The 15096-nt window shown below is 33.9% G+C and overlaps 1 long non-coding RNA gene across 1 annotated transcript in view; it reads left to right on the forward strand.

Moving 5' to 3' along the window:
* The first annotated feature begins 1316 nt into the window (after positions 1-1316).
* Positions 1317-15096, forward strand: part of LOC108533194 (uncharacterized) — a 320686-nt gene continuing 306906 nt past the window's right edge. The window contains exon 1 of the long non-coding RNA XR_001886679.1: positions 1317-1390. This is a non-coding gene — a long non-coding RNA (uncharacterized LOC108533194). The remainder of the gene's footprint in view (positions 1391-15096) is intronic.

Genomic DNA, 15096 nt, shown 5'->3' on the forward strand with positions numbered 1-15096 from the left:
TCAGCCACAGGATTATCATCTGCTTTCTGTTTCAGTGAATTCTACATAAAGGAATTCTTGCTCAGTGGAATGATGATGCAATTTTCAATTCTGGTCACAATGAGCAACAGGGAATTCTCTTTAATTTCTGTTTAAACATCATAAACATTTGGAGTTAGCCCTGACTTAAAATGCCAGCTGTGTTCTGAACTAGCTGTATGACTTCGGGCAAGTCACTTTATCCCTCTGAGCTTCAGTTTTCTTACCTGCAAAACGGGAATAACAGTACCCACCTTCCTGCTTGTATTGTTGTGAGGATTACATCGGATAATCTATGTCAAGTCTTCTGCATGGTGTCTGACTCATGGCAGATACTCAGTAAATATTTTTCAATTGTTGTTTGTACTTTTATTGCTATCATTATTAACTCAACATGTGTGAATTTCTCATAGACGAGATTATGTCTTAGGCATCTTATACCTAATGTCCAACATGCTGTTGTAACCCTAACACCTAGCTCAAGCGTGTTTACAGAATTGAGCTAAGATCCTCCTCTTGAGAAGGATGAGAAAAACAAAGGAGCTATTTAATAAAGAAGTTCAGCCTTTGTAATTATTCAGCCATGTGCTTCTAATTCAGGTTAAAAAAATTTGAAGTCCAAAGAATCTTTTTAAACATATCTTACACAGGAAGGTAGATTTAACTATTTAAATGGAGTCACTGACAAACATGTTCTAGGAAAATAATAATGAACTTGTGTAATCAAAAGGTGATCTTTACTATTGCTTTGTTAAAAATAGTCTTCTCATCTAAAGCTGCTTTTATATATGCAACTTTGTGAGATCCTTTTATAATTCTTGTAATGGAAAAGCTAGAATGACATGTTATTAGGATTTTATCATAATATATAATGTATAACATTACCCTGACTTATGGAATGACTAAATATGTGGAATAATTAGCTATGTTATAGTGAGATTCTCTTCTTTGTGGATTACGTGAACGCTTTAGAAGGTCAGTAGCATTACTATTTCTACTGGAAAACTTTCATTTTTAAATATATTATAAAAGTGACTTTCAATAATGACATAAAATGTAAAACTTTTTTATTACAGGAATTATAAAACAGTTTTGCACCAACTATTGTTGTAATTTAGGCTGAAATAATGCCAGTTATTTTGCTACTCTGCTGAAGTCCCCTTTTTTGAGCCTACACTGAACCTGTAATACTTATGGAAAGTGTTACCATAGCAACCTATATTGATGTCACAAGCTCAGGCTTCTGACTTCATTGCATAATGCAGTAGCAACTGGATTTGCAGCAGAAACACTCTGCTACAGAACAAGTGTCTTGGTTCACAGCAAAGAGGACAAAGAAAACAGCAAGTTTTAGGGGGTTGAATCCTGGATTGTGAGTCAGATTGCCTGAGTTCTTATTTTAACCCTGCCTCTCACTTGTTGCCTTGTTTTGAGTAATTGTGTTTACATGTGTGCACTGAGGTTTGAAGCAAGAAAGCTTCCATCTCTAGGATGGACAGAGCAGACAAAAATTCAGGATATCTAATGTTCTGCATTTGGTAGAGAGCTCAGTAAAGCTAAAACACCCTAAAAATAACTTGACAGGAAAGGAATTACTAATGCTTTGTAGTAGGTATCTAGCTAGCTCACAAAGATAAAAAGGACACTTTGAAATTAAAAGCATCTGGCTGGATTTTTTATTTTTACTTTTTTGAAATAGTAATGGGTAAAGGACAAGATTAATGTCCTAATCTTAATTTTAGTAAGAATATAGAGAACTTGTACATAAATATGTCACTATATCTATGTAACTATATTAACATAAAGATCTATTTAATGGGTATGCTGCTTCTCATGTTTATACTGTATACATTAAAAAATAAATGTGTTCTAACTGTGTCATATAAATGTTGATTCTCATTAGTAAACAGCTGAATAAGTGAAATGGCCTTGCTAATTTAAGATGACATTTTAAACAAATCCTGATGATACATTTCTTAAAAAGACTTTGCATTGGAGCCTGTAACCTGTTCATTATTTCCATTGGTCTGGCTTCTTGTTAAAGACTACATTTTAGAATTGAGACGTGAATATTTTGGGATTTGAAAAGGTACTTAAACAAATGAACTTCCACACTAGAAACTAGGGTGAAAGCATGATATGTCTTTTCATTTTTATTTTCTCTAAGGTAATAAGGCTAGACATTTTGATAAGGAGAACTATGACCCTTTATAACCTTTCTATTCATATGCTTCAGTCATTCCAAATTATCAGCCAAAATATCACATGCTATAAACATCATTAGCTCAATTCCATGTTGAATAACCCCCATGAAGACACAATTTGTTAAGTCTTAGGAAATTTTTAAGTTACTGTTGAAAATGTAGAGTGAGGTAGAAGTTGGGGCATATTTTGAATAAGAACTTAAATGCAACTAAACTCCACATTATAAAGAAGCACAAGCATTTGCATGAGGTGCAAAACCATCTTTTAAAAGCCAGAATTTAGTGTACAGTGTTTTATAGAATATATAAGAATGCAAATTAATTCTTTCATTATAGGCATCATGCCTCTCAAATTAGCTAATGTAACCTTTCTTTTATACTAACAAAAACTTGTGTGTTTGTGTGAATTTAATTAAACAGATTTTTATTCACTTTATTGACATGAAAAGGTCCTAAATGTACATAGTAAAGTTTTGTAAAATAACATGTTGGACCCCATTTTTTTATTTTCATCTTAAGCAAGACAGCAATATTGGTAATTTTCTGGACTCTATGTAGTCCATGTGCTAAATTCCACCATTTTCTATATACAACTTCTGCGAATAGCAGAGACTAAGCACCCACTGCAAAATCATGAATATCAAGGAATCATACGTATAGAAGGAGCTTTAGTTTATTGACCAAACTGAGATCTGATAGATTTAAGTAACTTTCCAAAACTTAATTGGTAGAAGAATCCATACCTCAGCCAAGTACTTGTTCTGTCACATTAGACTGTCTGGATCCTGCTGGACAGCTTCTATCCAGAATCACTTCCTTGACTAATCTTGAAATTTCTATACTGTCCATTTCTTGAGATCTGTTCTTTTAGCTAAGTTTGTAATTATAAACTAAACTTGGCTATTGATAGTTATTCAGTTAAATTTATTCAACATTTTGAAGTGTCTATGTGTGCAGAATTTTATAGTATATAAAAACAGCATAAGAGTATTTATAAAACTCTGGTGGGGTGATATTACTTTGAAAAGTAAATCAACCAGAAAACAAAATCAGATGCACAGTAATGCTGTCAAAATCATATACATAAGAGTTAAGGGAATTCCAGGAAAGGGAATAATCAGAGGCAATGAGACCATGGGCTTAGCCAAAGAACATTTCTTAGTGGTGTAATATTTCTTACATTTTAAACCTTCTTCTGTCCTGTCTCTCTATTGCTCCCCTTCTCATCCTCACTGTTTTTTTTTTTGTTTTTTTTTTTCCATCGTACAAGTAATCCATATTTATTGTTGAAACATTAGGTAGAAGAGTTGAGCAAAAATAAAAGGATAATTCTGTGATCAAGAGATTATCTACAGCATCTTCTGCATGTCTTTTCTCAATGTTTTAATCTTACCTGTAGGCTCAAACAGTTTTTTTTCAAAAAAATGGGAGCATATTCTGCATATTACTTTGTAACTTTTTCTTCTTATATAACAATATTGTATAACAATCTTTCTGTGATTATAATTAGAGATTTATCTGAATTTCAGTTACAGAAAATTCTATATATGGCTGTACCATAATTCATTTAATCATTTTGCTCTTTTTAGACTAGTCAATTCCCAGTTTCTTGCTGACATAATTTATATGTAAATTAAAACCTATATGTGGCCAGGCACAGTGGCTGCAATCCCAGCACTTTGGGAGGCCGAGACGGATCACTTGAGGCCAGGAGTTTGAGACCAGCCTGGCCAACCAGTCTCTACTAAAAAAACAAAAAATTAGTTGGGTGTGGTGACATGCACCTGTAGTCTCAGCTACTCTGGAGGCTGAAGCAGGAGAATCGTTCGAATTTGGGAGGCAGAGATTGTAGTGAGCCAGGATCACACCACTGCACTCCAGCCTGGGTGACAGAGCAAGACTCCATCTCAAGAAAAAGAAACAAACAAAACACCCCACCTTTATACGACCTTGAACACTTGTTCAATTTTTTATTTAATTGAAAATAATTTTGTTCAAATTTTTTGAGATATAATTAACGTACACTCAAATGTTTTCTGATTGTAAAACCCTAGAAGGGGAATAGCTGAGTCAAAGGGTATAAGTTATTTTAGGAATTTTGATACATGTTGAAAAATTGATTCCTAGAAATACATCAATTGATAATGTCACAAGAATGAGATGTATTTCCCTGCTCCCATGCTACTAGAGGATATTAGCATAATTTTTAATCATGGCACAATGCTGGAGAAAAAATAGTACTTTAATAAAATTTGTGTTGTTTTTGTGAGATCTTCTGATGTTGAACAGCTTTTCCTATTTGAATTTAATTCAATTAAAATTCAAATTTCTTCTTTTAATTGACTATGTATATCCTCTGGTTACCTATTGGGTATTGGTCTTTTTTAAAATCGATTTAGAAGGGTTACTTTTATAGTAAAGTTATATAATTGGTTGCCGCCTACCATGCTAATTAGTGTTCTAGTTAGCCGTTTGTCTTTTAACTATGGCTTTCATTTATTTGTTTCATGTTATTTCATAATTTTTACATACGCAATGTATTAGTGTTCTCTTTTATGGTTTCTTCTTTTGGCGTCAGCCTCCAAAAGATCATACAAATATTTGCCTATTTTTTTTTCACAGCATTGATTTTTCTTTTCATTTGTTTCTTCTAGAAATTATTTTGACTTAAGAAGTGAGATATATTCAAATATTTATTTGAATATTTTTCCCAGTGTTTTTCCCCACCCTTCTGAAATCCAAAGTTTATATGTAATTTAAAAAATTCTGTTGCGTGATCTGATCTCAGTATCACAATTTTATTTAATTAATTATTGTTTAATAATTAAATAACTGCTTACTTGCTTAAATAAAACAATTGTTTTATTGTTTAAAGCTTTTTGTATCATACTTATAATAATGTTATAAAATAATTATAAAACCTAGGCTTTCTCCAATGGGTATACAAAAGGGGATATTGCACTAGACTCTTTCCTTTCATTTGCTATTTTAATCCAAGACTCACAGTTTTATCTTTGTTGTATCCAGTTGAAATTAATTAATTTTAACTGCTATATTATATTTTTTATTAACTATATAATAATATGTTACCTTATCTTTTCAGGAGGCGTTTGATTCGTTTATTTGTATTCAGTGCTTTACACGAATCTAGTAAGATGATTTTACAGTTTTTATTCTTAAGCTGTTAGTGAAGTGAATTACACTGGTAGATTTTTCTAATGATAAACGACTTGCAGTTTTGGCATCAACTCAACATAGTCATGATAGTATCATTTTATAGACTATGGGGGTTCAACTTAGTGATATTTTTATTTAGGATTTTCACATCTGTGGTGTCCAAGGAGATTTTCCTTTCTCTTACTATCCCTAGTTTTGATATGAGAATCATACTTGCCTTAAAGGATGAGATTGGAGATGAGATTGGAGCATTCCTTTTTTCTCTTTTTCCCTGGAAAGGAAATTTTGTCTGTTCCTGTATTTATGGTAGAATTTTTTGTAAAGCTGTTGGATTTTGCAGTTGTTCTTGTTGTTTTTATTGTTTGTTTTAGAGAAGTGTGACTCCTTGAATTATGGTGGAATTGCCTGTAAAGCTATGTAAACTTTTGTTGTTCTTATTCTTGTTTGTTTGGGGGAGGGATGGAAGAATACGTAATTTACTGGTTTCAGTTCCTTAGTGGTTATATAAATCCATGTATATATGATTTTGTTTGGAAAATTTCTACTTAGTTTTGTTTGGTAAATTGTATTGTTTCTAGAAATTTGTTTTATTTTAAAGTATTTATTAGTTTTATCTTTTGAATGTCTGAAATATAGTCCTTTTTAATGTTTTATTTGTGTCTTCTCTCTTTAGTCAATATCACTAAAGAAATTTTTTCAGCCTTTTCAAAAACTAAAATTTTAGCTTCCCTTACACCTCTTGTTATCGTTTGCTGTCTAATAAAGCAGCCAAAAGCTGAGTAGCTTAAAATAATCATGATTTTATTACAGTTCATGATTTTGTGGGTCAGAAATTCAGATAGCATTTGCCTGGGTCATTCTTTTGCTCCATGTGATATTAACTGGGTTCATCTCGTGGTATTTGCCGGTGGCTAGTCTGATCTGGAGAGCCTAAAATAGCTCTACTCACATGCCTGGTGCCTTGGTAAGAACAGCTGGAGGGCTGAACTCACCTCGGTTTTTTCTTCTACCCATGCAGCACAGGATCACTCCACATGTCCTCTCCAACAGAGTAGTCAGACTTCTTATGTTGCAGCCAATGCTCCAAGAATGTTCTGAGAGACAGAAAGTGTAAGTTGCAGGTTCTCTTAAAGGCTAGACATAGAACTGGCAAAGGGTCACTCTGCCGTATTTTTTGTCAAAGTAGTCACAGAATGAAGATTCAAGGGAAGGGAAATCATGCCTCTTCCTATTGAGATTAGTAACAAAGAATCAGGGCCATCTTTACTCCATCACATTGATCCCATGTTCTATGAGTATTTAGGAACAATGTTTTTAAAATTCTAATCATGTGTATCCTTAACAGTGTGTCTCCTTGGGACCTAGGAGACATATCCATCAATTGCAATATATGATTCTAATTTGGATCCTGACTTGAACAAACAAAAATATGAGATAATCAGGGAAATTGAACACTGACTAGATATTTGAGACTTTTTAAATAAAGATATACGATGATATTTTGGTTATGTTAAAAACAAAAAAGCCTTTCTTACATAAAGTTACAAACAAATATTTATGGATGAATTTGCTTCAGAAAAATATCAGTGGGAATGAGTATGTAGATCGGCTATGAACTGAATAATCGTTGAAGTTAGCTGAAATGTACCTTTGCATTCCATATACTATTTCATCTACTCCTGTAAGGTGTTAGAAATTTTCATTAAAAAGCGAAGCATTTATCTTATTGATAATAATTTCTAATTTAATTTCATTGTTGTCAGAAAAAGTAGAATGCACACTTCCTCACTCCCACAAATATACACACACGTACTTATGTACATACATATAAATTAAATGAGACTTGCTCCTTTATACCTTAAGACATTCAATTATTCAATTTTGGTAATGTACTATATGTGTTGGAGAAAACTATGGAATCTCTAATCGATTTATCTGTCTATATATATATTAAATCATTTGGTAGTCCTAAATTTTCATTTTTTATATACTTTTTCTGCTTAAACTGTTAGAAAGGTGTGTTTAATCTTCATATTTTTATAATAATGTGTTGATTTTATAATTCTGGAAATGTTTTGCATTGTGTGTAATTTGAGGTTATCTTTAGCTTCATATTACATGTATAGTTGTTATATTTCATTGAGATTTAAAACTTTAAATAGTATCACTTCTTACTAATAATCGATTTTATATTAGAAACTATCTTTAGAATATTGATACAGTTTTCCTAGCTTTTGTTGAGTTATTATTTACCTGCTCTATCTTTATTTTAATTTTAAATTTTTTTAAAATTTATTTTAGTTTTTGTAGGTGCATAGTAGGTATATATATTTAGGGGGTACGCAAGATGTTTTCGTACGACATACAATGTGTAATAATCCAATTATGGAGAATGGAATATTCGTCCCCTCAAGACATTTATTCTTTGTGTTACAAACAATCCATTATACTATTTTAATTTTCTTAAAGTGTACAATTAAATTATTAATTACTATAGTCACTCTGTTAAGCATACACGAACCCGCAGCATTTCTCTATGCCAATACTAAACAATCTGAAAAAAAAATCAAACAAGTAATCCCATTCACAATAGCCACACGTAAAATTAAATACCTACGAATTAAAAAAAAGGAAAAATCTCCATAATAAAAACTATAAAACACTGATGAAAGGAATTAAAGAATATACCAAAAAATGGAAAGAATATTCCATATTCATGGACTGGAAGAATCAATATTGTTTCATCAAAATGCCAAAAGCAGGCTGCAGATTAAATGCAAAATACTGATGACATTCTTCACAGAAATTAAAAAGAATTTTTTTAAATGTATGTGAAACCACAAAAGACCCAGAATAGCCAAAGCTAATCTGAGCAAAAAGAACAAAACTGGAAGAATTATATTACCTGACTTGAAATTATACTACAGAGATAGCTCTATTCTGTTCCATTGTTCTATGTGTCTGTTTTTATGTCAGTACTATGCAGTTTTGGTTACTATACTATAATATAATTAAGGTTCTTTCTAAGGTAAGGTTCTTTTGTGGTTCCATATAAATTTTAGGATTTTTTGTTATATTTCAGTGAAGAATGTCATTGGTATTTTGATAGGGATTACATTGAATCTGCAGATTGTTTTGGGTAGCATGGACACTTAGCAGTATCTTTCCATTTTTTGAGGTCCACTTCAATTTCTTCCATCAGTGTTTTGTAGTTTTTATTATTGTTATTTTTATTGCAGAGATCTTTCCATTTCAACTCTTTAACTCCTAGGTATTTAACTTTATGTGTGACTATTGTAACTGGGATTACTTTTTTTGATTTATTTTTCTATGGTTCACTATTGGGATATAGAAATGCTACTAATTTTTGTATGTTGATTTTGTATCCTTCAACTTTACTGAGCTTGTATATCAGTTCTCATAGGTTTTTGGTGGAGTCTTTAGGTTTTTCCTAATACAAGATTATATCATCTGCAAACAAGGATAAGTTGATGTCTTCCTTTCCAAATTGGATGACCTCTATTTCTTTCTCTTGTCTTAGACTCTCTAGATTTTCAGTATTATGTTGAATAACTGTAGTGAGAATGGACATGTATTTAAATCATTTTCTGTATTGTTTTATGTATGTCCCTTAAATAGAGCATATAGTTTAATTTATTTGGTGAGCTTTAAATTTTTTTTTTTTAAGTGACAGGCTTGGTCTATACATATAAATATTGTGATTAGTGACATATTTTCTTTTCTTTTCTTTTTTTTTTTTTTTGAGACAGAGTCTTGCTCTGTCGCCTGGGCTGGAGTGCAGTGGCCGGATCTCAGATCACTGCAAGCTCCGCCTCCCGGGTTCACGCCATTCTCCTGCCTCAGCCTCCCGAGTAGCTGGGGCTATAGGCGCTCGCCACCTCGCCTGGCTAGTTTTTTGTATTTTTTAGTAGAGGCGGGTTTTCACCGTGTTAGCCAGGATGGTCTCGATCTCCTGACCTCGTGATCTGCCCGTCTCGGCCTCCCAAAGTGCTGGGATTACAGGCTTGAGCCACCGCGCCCGGCCCATATTTTTCTTTATTTCTGTGACCTTTCTGTTTGTCCTCTGCTTGTTAATTTTTCTGTTTCACTTACCATTTTCCTTTCCCTAAGTCTCTCAGATTTTATCTGAAAATACTAGAAATATCTTTACTTTGAATCTTGAAGACTTTTTTTAGCTATAAAATAGTAGATTAAGAATCATTTAAAAAATAATTTCCTGAAGAAATTATTCCACTTCTAGCTTCCATGGTTTCTACTGGGAAGTCTGCTTTTATTTTAATTGTCATTCCTTTATAGATGGTCTCTTCTGTCTCATTAGTTTTAAGACTTTCTTTTAAGTTGTGTGATTCTACATTTTTCTACACTATGTGTAGGCATAGATATCCTTCATGTATTTCTCCAGAAACTTTCATTAATTCTAGAAAAATTTCCAGTATAATGTCTTTGGATATTCTTCTTATTCATCCTTTATAGTATTCCTTTCTGAGCTCTTCTCATTCGAGTATTCATGTACAATTATCTTTCTTCCACGTGTTGCATTTTCTTTTTTCTGTTTATTCTTCCCGTAATTTCTTCAGAGAAATCTGCCAAATTCCTAATTCTCTCTTGAATTATACCTAAACTGCTAGTCACTTCATCTCGAACATTTTATCTTATTTATTTTCATTATATTTTTCATTAGGTCCCTTAAACTTTTTTAGGTTGTTTTAATATTTTTTAGGAATACAGAGTTGTTGAACACATGGAATCAAATATTGCTTTTTAGATTGGAAGTTCACAAATTATTTTCTGAAAAAGAAGAATTTTCTATTGAAAAGGATTAAATGAGTTTAATATTGACTTGATGGGGAGGGAAAACGTTTAGTATTACATTTATCCACAAAGTAAAAATTATCACTTTTTTTCATAGAAAACTAAATGATTTGATGAAAACTATTAGAGAATGGCAATTATGAATAATAGGAATGCAGTTAGGAAGAGACTAAGATTAGAGAAACCAGGTTAGAAATGCTTTTTCTATTAACTAGGTATGACAAAAGGGCTGAATTGATCTGGAAAGGAAAGCTACTCTATTTTTTTTTTTTTGAGACAGAGTCTTGCTCTGTCGCCCGGGCTGGAGTGCAGTGGCTGGATCTCAGCTCACTGCAAGCTCCGCCTCCCGGGTTTACGCCATTCTCCTGCCTCAGCCTCCATTCTCCTGCCTCAGCCTCCCGAGTAGCTGGGACTACAGGCGCCCACCATCTCGCCCAGCTAGCTTTTTTGTATTTTTCAGTAGAGACGGGGTTTCGCCGTGTTAGCCAGGATGGTCTCAAACTCCTGACCTCGTGATCCGCCCATCTCGGCCTTCCAAAGTGCTGGGATTACAGGCTTGAGCCACCGTGCCCGGCCAGGAAAGCTACTCTCTAAGGGACTTAAGTGTTGGTAGCATTTAAGGAGTTAAAGGTGAGAGAAGGAATCAACATGTCAGTAGTAATAATGCTGATGATGTCATCACTACTACTGGGAGTCCAAGAATGTAATCCCTAAAACTTGCTATTTTATGATATATTACATAGGAATATTTTATTTAATATTCTTTTCATGCACTGAGAATAAATATGAAGTTGCTAAGCTTTACAGCCTAAACAAGCTATGTCTATCATTGCGTTCTGTATCCAACACCTCTTATATCCCAATTCACAATCTTTCAGCTTCATGTGTCTTTCGTTTCAACTGCTGCTGCAGTAACCAGCTGTGTGTGGGTTCAGAATGATTTCACTTGGAACTTGACAGTGTCTTACTTTAAGACTATGCCACGTGCTTCTTACCTCTCAATCCAGGACTCCCCTGTTAAAAAGGAAGTTTAAGTAATCTTACTTAGTACCCACAAATGCACAGTCTGGAATTTCGTGGGAATTAAGTCCCAGTGAACAAACTTTGGACTAATGGCTAATAAGATAAATGATAAATACTTTCCCTTTCTTCTCAGCTATCTATGGCCTTGAGGTGTGGTTCATGTGACTTTCCATGGGAGAGTTCTATGACATGAAGAAGCCTAATTACTGTTAACTAGTTTAGCAACACTCTTCAATCACCTTCTCCTTTTTCCCCACCTTGTTTCTTTTACACTCACTCTCTGATAAAAATTAGCAGCACATAAATCTTGACATTATGCTGTGCTTGCTGAGGTGCTGAGGCTAAAACACCTGCCCATATCTTAGCCCGTACTGAGGGGATATGGCTATTTCCTTCACATTTTTCAGAAGAGGATTGAATAGGGATGGACATCTAACACAAAGGCTAACACACAATTCAGCAACTAAGCTAATTATTTTACTCGATGTGTACAGGGAGATAGGAGTCTGCTTCTTTAGTTGGTCTCAGTTCCACTTAACTCATGGATTATGAGCATCTAGCTAAATGGAATTTGAATCTATTATATATAATAGATTATTTACATAGAGATTATATATATATTATAATATGATTTTTTGAGACAATACAGATCTTAAACTCAAGCCAGCTGGTTCACCCAGGACTCAACCAAAGAATCAGCAATCTGTTCCAATGATGGATGGGAAATGGCCTTTGGTGGCCTTACTGAGAGACTGTTCCAGTGTTATACCATTCTAAGGGGTTTTTAAGGGTGAATTTGATACGAGAATTTTACTTTTAATTATGACTTTAGAACCAAGATGTTACCTCTATAGAATACAGAGTTTTGGGACATGAGGAGATCTCTGCCAAAAAGAGTAAATATTAGAATGGCTTAAGAAGAAAGAGATGTGATACTGAAGTCAATGTTATCATGGATTGCCTTAGCCCTACTTTTCTAGCATTAGGGAAGATAAATAAAGCTACTAAGATGGAAGACACAAAGTTACTTGAGGACCCCACATTTTTAAGTAGAGGAGTTTCTTTCCCTCCCACTTAACTCCTCATTTCTATAGCCCAGATCTTGTTTAGGTTTCTTCACCTTGTGGTCCAGGTAAAGCCATTTGAATGCCAACCATGTTCCAGGCCGCTGACTAAACACTTTGTGTAGTTTTCCTTATTAAAAATCTGTAACACTGTCAAGAAGTAGTATTATCTCCATTTTACAAATGAAATTGAGGCTCTGAAGTCTAGTTGATTTACTTAGCTAATAAGTGAAGGAGCTAGAGTTGAAATGTAGGCAAATCTAACAATAAAGCTTGTTCTCTTTCTAGCATGTCCTTCATGTTGCAGACTCTCTGGTCTTATCAGAGTTTCTTGGGGTTGACTTGGAATGCCCTTTGTAGGAGGAAGGAGAGGTCATTTCTTTCCCCCTTTATATGATAAAATTTTCCTAAGAGTCCTTAAATTATAAAGCTGCCATCATTTCTTTATGGCATTGCCAAAAGTGGAATGAGGTGGTGGGACGGGAAAGGAGGCTAGAGGCCATGCCCTGCAACAATGGCTCAGCTACAGTTCCCTTGATACCTGTTTTGACTTCAGAGTCCTTTGTCTTATGATTTTGGTGGCATTTAGGTAAAGCCTAAATGTGAAAGTGGATGGTTTAGTTTTCCTGATGGAAAGCTTAATTTAGCTCTCCAGTATGTTGCTTGTAGCCTGCTTGTAGATGTAATTGTTTACTTAAGGAGGATGCATCCTTCCTTTCAAAGCACTGCCTTTAAAATGAATTTCCGTAGATTTACATAAATTCCCTGGGGATCACTATAATGTGAGCAAAGAAAGAATTGCCCAGCTGTGCACTGATTTAATAGAATTATGACGCTTTAGGACGTGGACTCTGCAAAATATATCTGGGGGAAATAGTCACTCAAACTGTTGGAGAAATAATCCCTTAAATGAATTTTCTCCGATTCCAATAGAAGATTTTAGAAGCCAGCATCAACCCGAGAATTTTTTAAAGAATTCGTCTTAAGGAAAGATTGTGAAAATGCTGTTCATTTAAGAAATAATTGTTTTTATTTGAGAATGGATGTTAATATTTTATTATAGCAGTTTTCGGGTAGAGGCATTGATTTTAAAATAGTTTGGTTTAAAATGAAGAGAATTAGCTAATGCCCAATATTTCACCCTGTCAAAACTTGAAACTAGCAGCATCCTCAGTACATTTACCCTTAAATGTAACAAGGGTTCCACACCTCATCAGGGCCAGAGTTTATTAGTGTTGCTTTCTATGTCCTTCACACCTTAATCCTTGTTGGTGATGTTTAAAAATCCAAGAGGTTATCAGTTTATGGGGCTCAAAGGTTTTATTTATTCAACTTCTTTGCATCTTCCTTTAAATGGTGGTGTCTCAAACAATTATGTGGTTTTATACTCTGTGGCTGGTTGTATAGGTCAGTTAGAATAATATAATAACAAGGGTAAGATCTTATGATTCCCTTGGCATTAGAACATAGTACTGTGAATGACGTGCTTTTCAAGATAATACTTCATCCTTAGCTAGCTGTCTATAAATGCATATCTTCATATCTTTGGTTTACAGGGATTTACTCAAGAATATGAGTTGATCAATATTAATTTATATTCTGTTTTGGAAAAACAACCACCGATATTGAGTCAATAGGTTCATCTTTGTGTATGAATACATAAATCCATCAATAAATATTTAGCAATATATGGAAAATACTCAGTGGGAGAAGCAGAAAAGGAATAGATATTGTTTTCGTGGCATCAAGGAGTGTTTAGCAGCCATACCAAAAAAAAACCAACAATAATAATTCACACATATTGTACATTCATTATGAGCAAGGATTTTTCTTTCATTATTTCATATAAACTTCAAAGCAACCTTAGGATATAGGCACTCTGATTATCCCATTTTACAGAAGAAAACTGAGGGAAGAGAGGTTAAATTACTTGCTTCACAATTAGTGTGTAGGGTAGCTGGGCTACCAACCTTGACACTTTGACTCCATACCTTATGCTCTTTTAAAAATTCAATTCTTACTTTTTTATGATAAAATATGTGTATCATACCATTTTAACTATTTTTTAGTGTGAATTTCAATGGCCTTAAGTACATTCACACTGTTTTGCAAACATCATCACCATTTATCTCCAGAACTTTGCCCATCTTTCCAAATTGAAACACTGTGTCTATTGTGCAATAATTCCTAATTTCCCTCTTCCCTCCAGCTCCTGGCAAACACCATTCTACTTTTGGTCTCTATGAATTTGACTACTCAAGGTACCTCATATAAGTGGAATCATATACTATTTGTCCTTTTGCATCTGTCTTATTTCACTTAGCATGTCTCCGAAGTTCATCCATGTTATAGCATTTATCAGAACTTCATTCCCTTTTAAGGCATGGATATACTTCATTTGTTTATTTGTCCATCAGTGGACCCTTAGATGTCTTCCACCTTTTGGCTATTGTGAATAATGCCTCTATAAACATGAATGTTTCAATGTCTGTTTGAGTCCCTACTTTCAATTCTCTTAGAGGTGTCTGTTTTCTGTTGCTGTAAAAGAATACTATAGACTGGGTAATTTATAAAGAAAAGAAAAACTTATTTATTATAGTTATGGAGGCTGGGAAGTCCAAGGGCATGGCACCAGCATCTGCTTGGCTTCTGGTGAGGTCCTTTTCACTCAGTTATAACATGGTAGAGGCAAAAGGACTAGAGAGGATGCCAAAAAGGAGAAAGTCGAGAAAGCCAAGGAAGCCGAGCTTGCATTTATAATAATCCATTCTGTGACA

Source organism: Rhinopithecus bieti, unplaced genomic scaffold, assembly GCF_001698545.2.
Source record: "Rhinopithecus bieti isolate Rb0 unplaced genomic scaffold, ASM169854v2 scaffold_10706, whole genome shotgun sequence".
Taxonomy (NCBI): domain Eukaryota; kingdom Metazoa; phylum Chordata; class Mammalia; order Primates; family Cercopithecidae; genus Rhinopithecus; species Rhinopithecus bieti.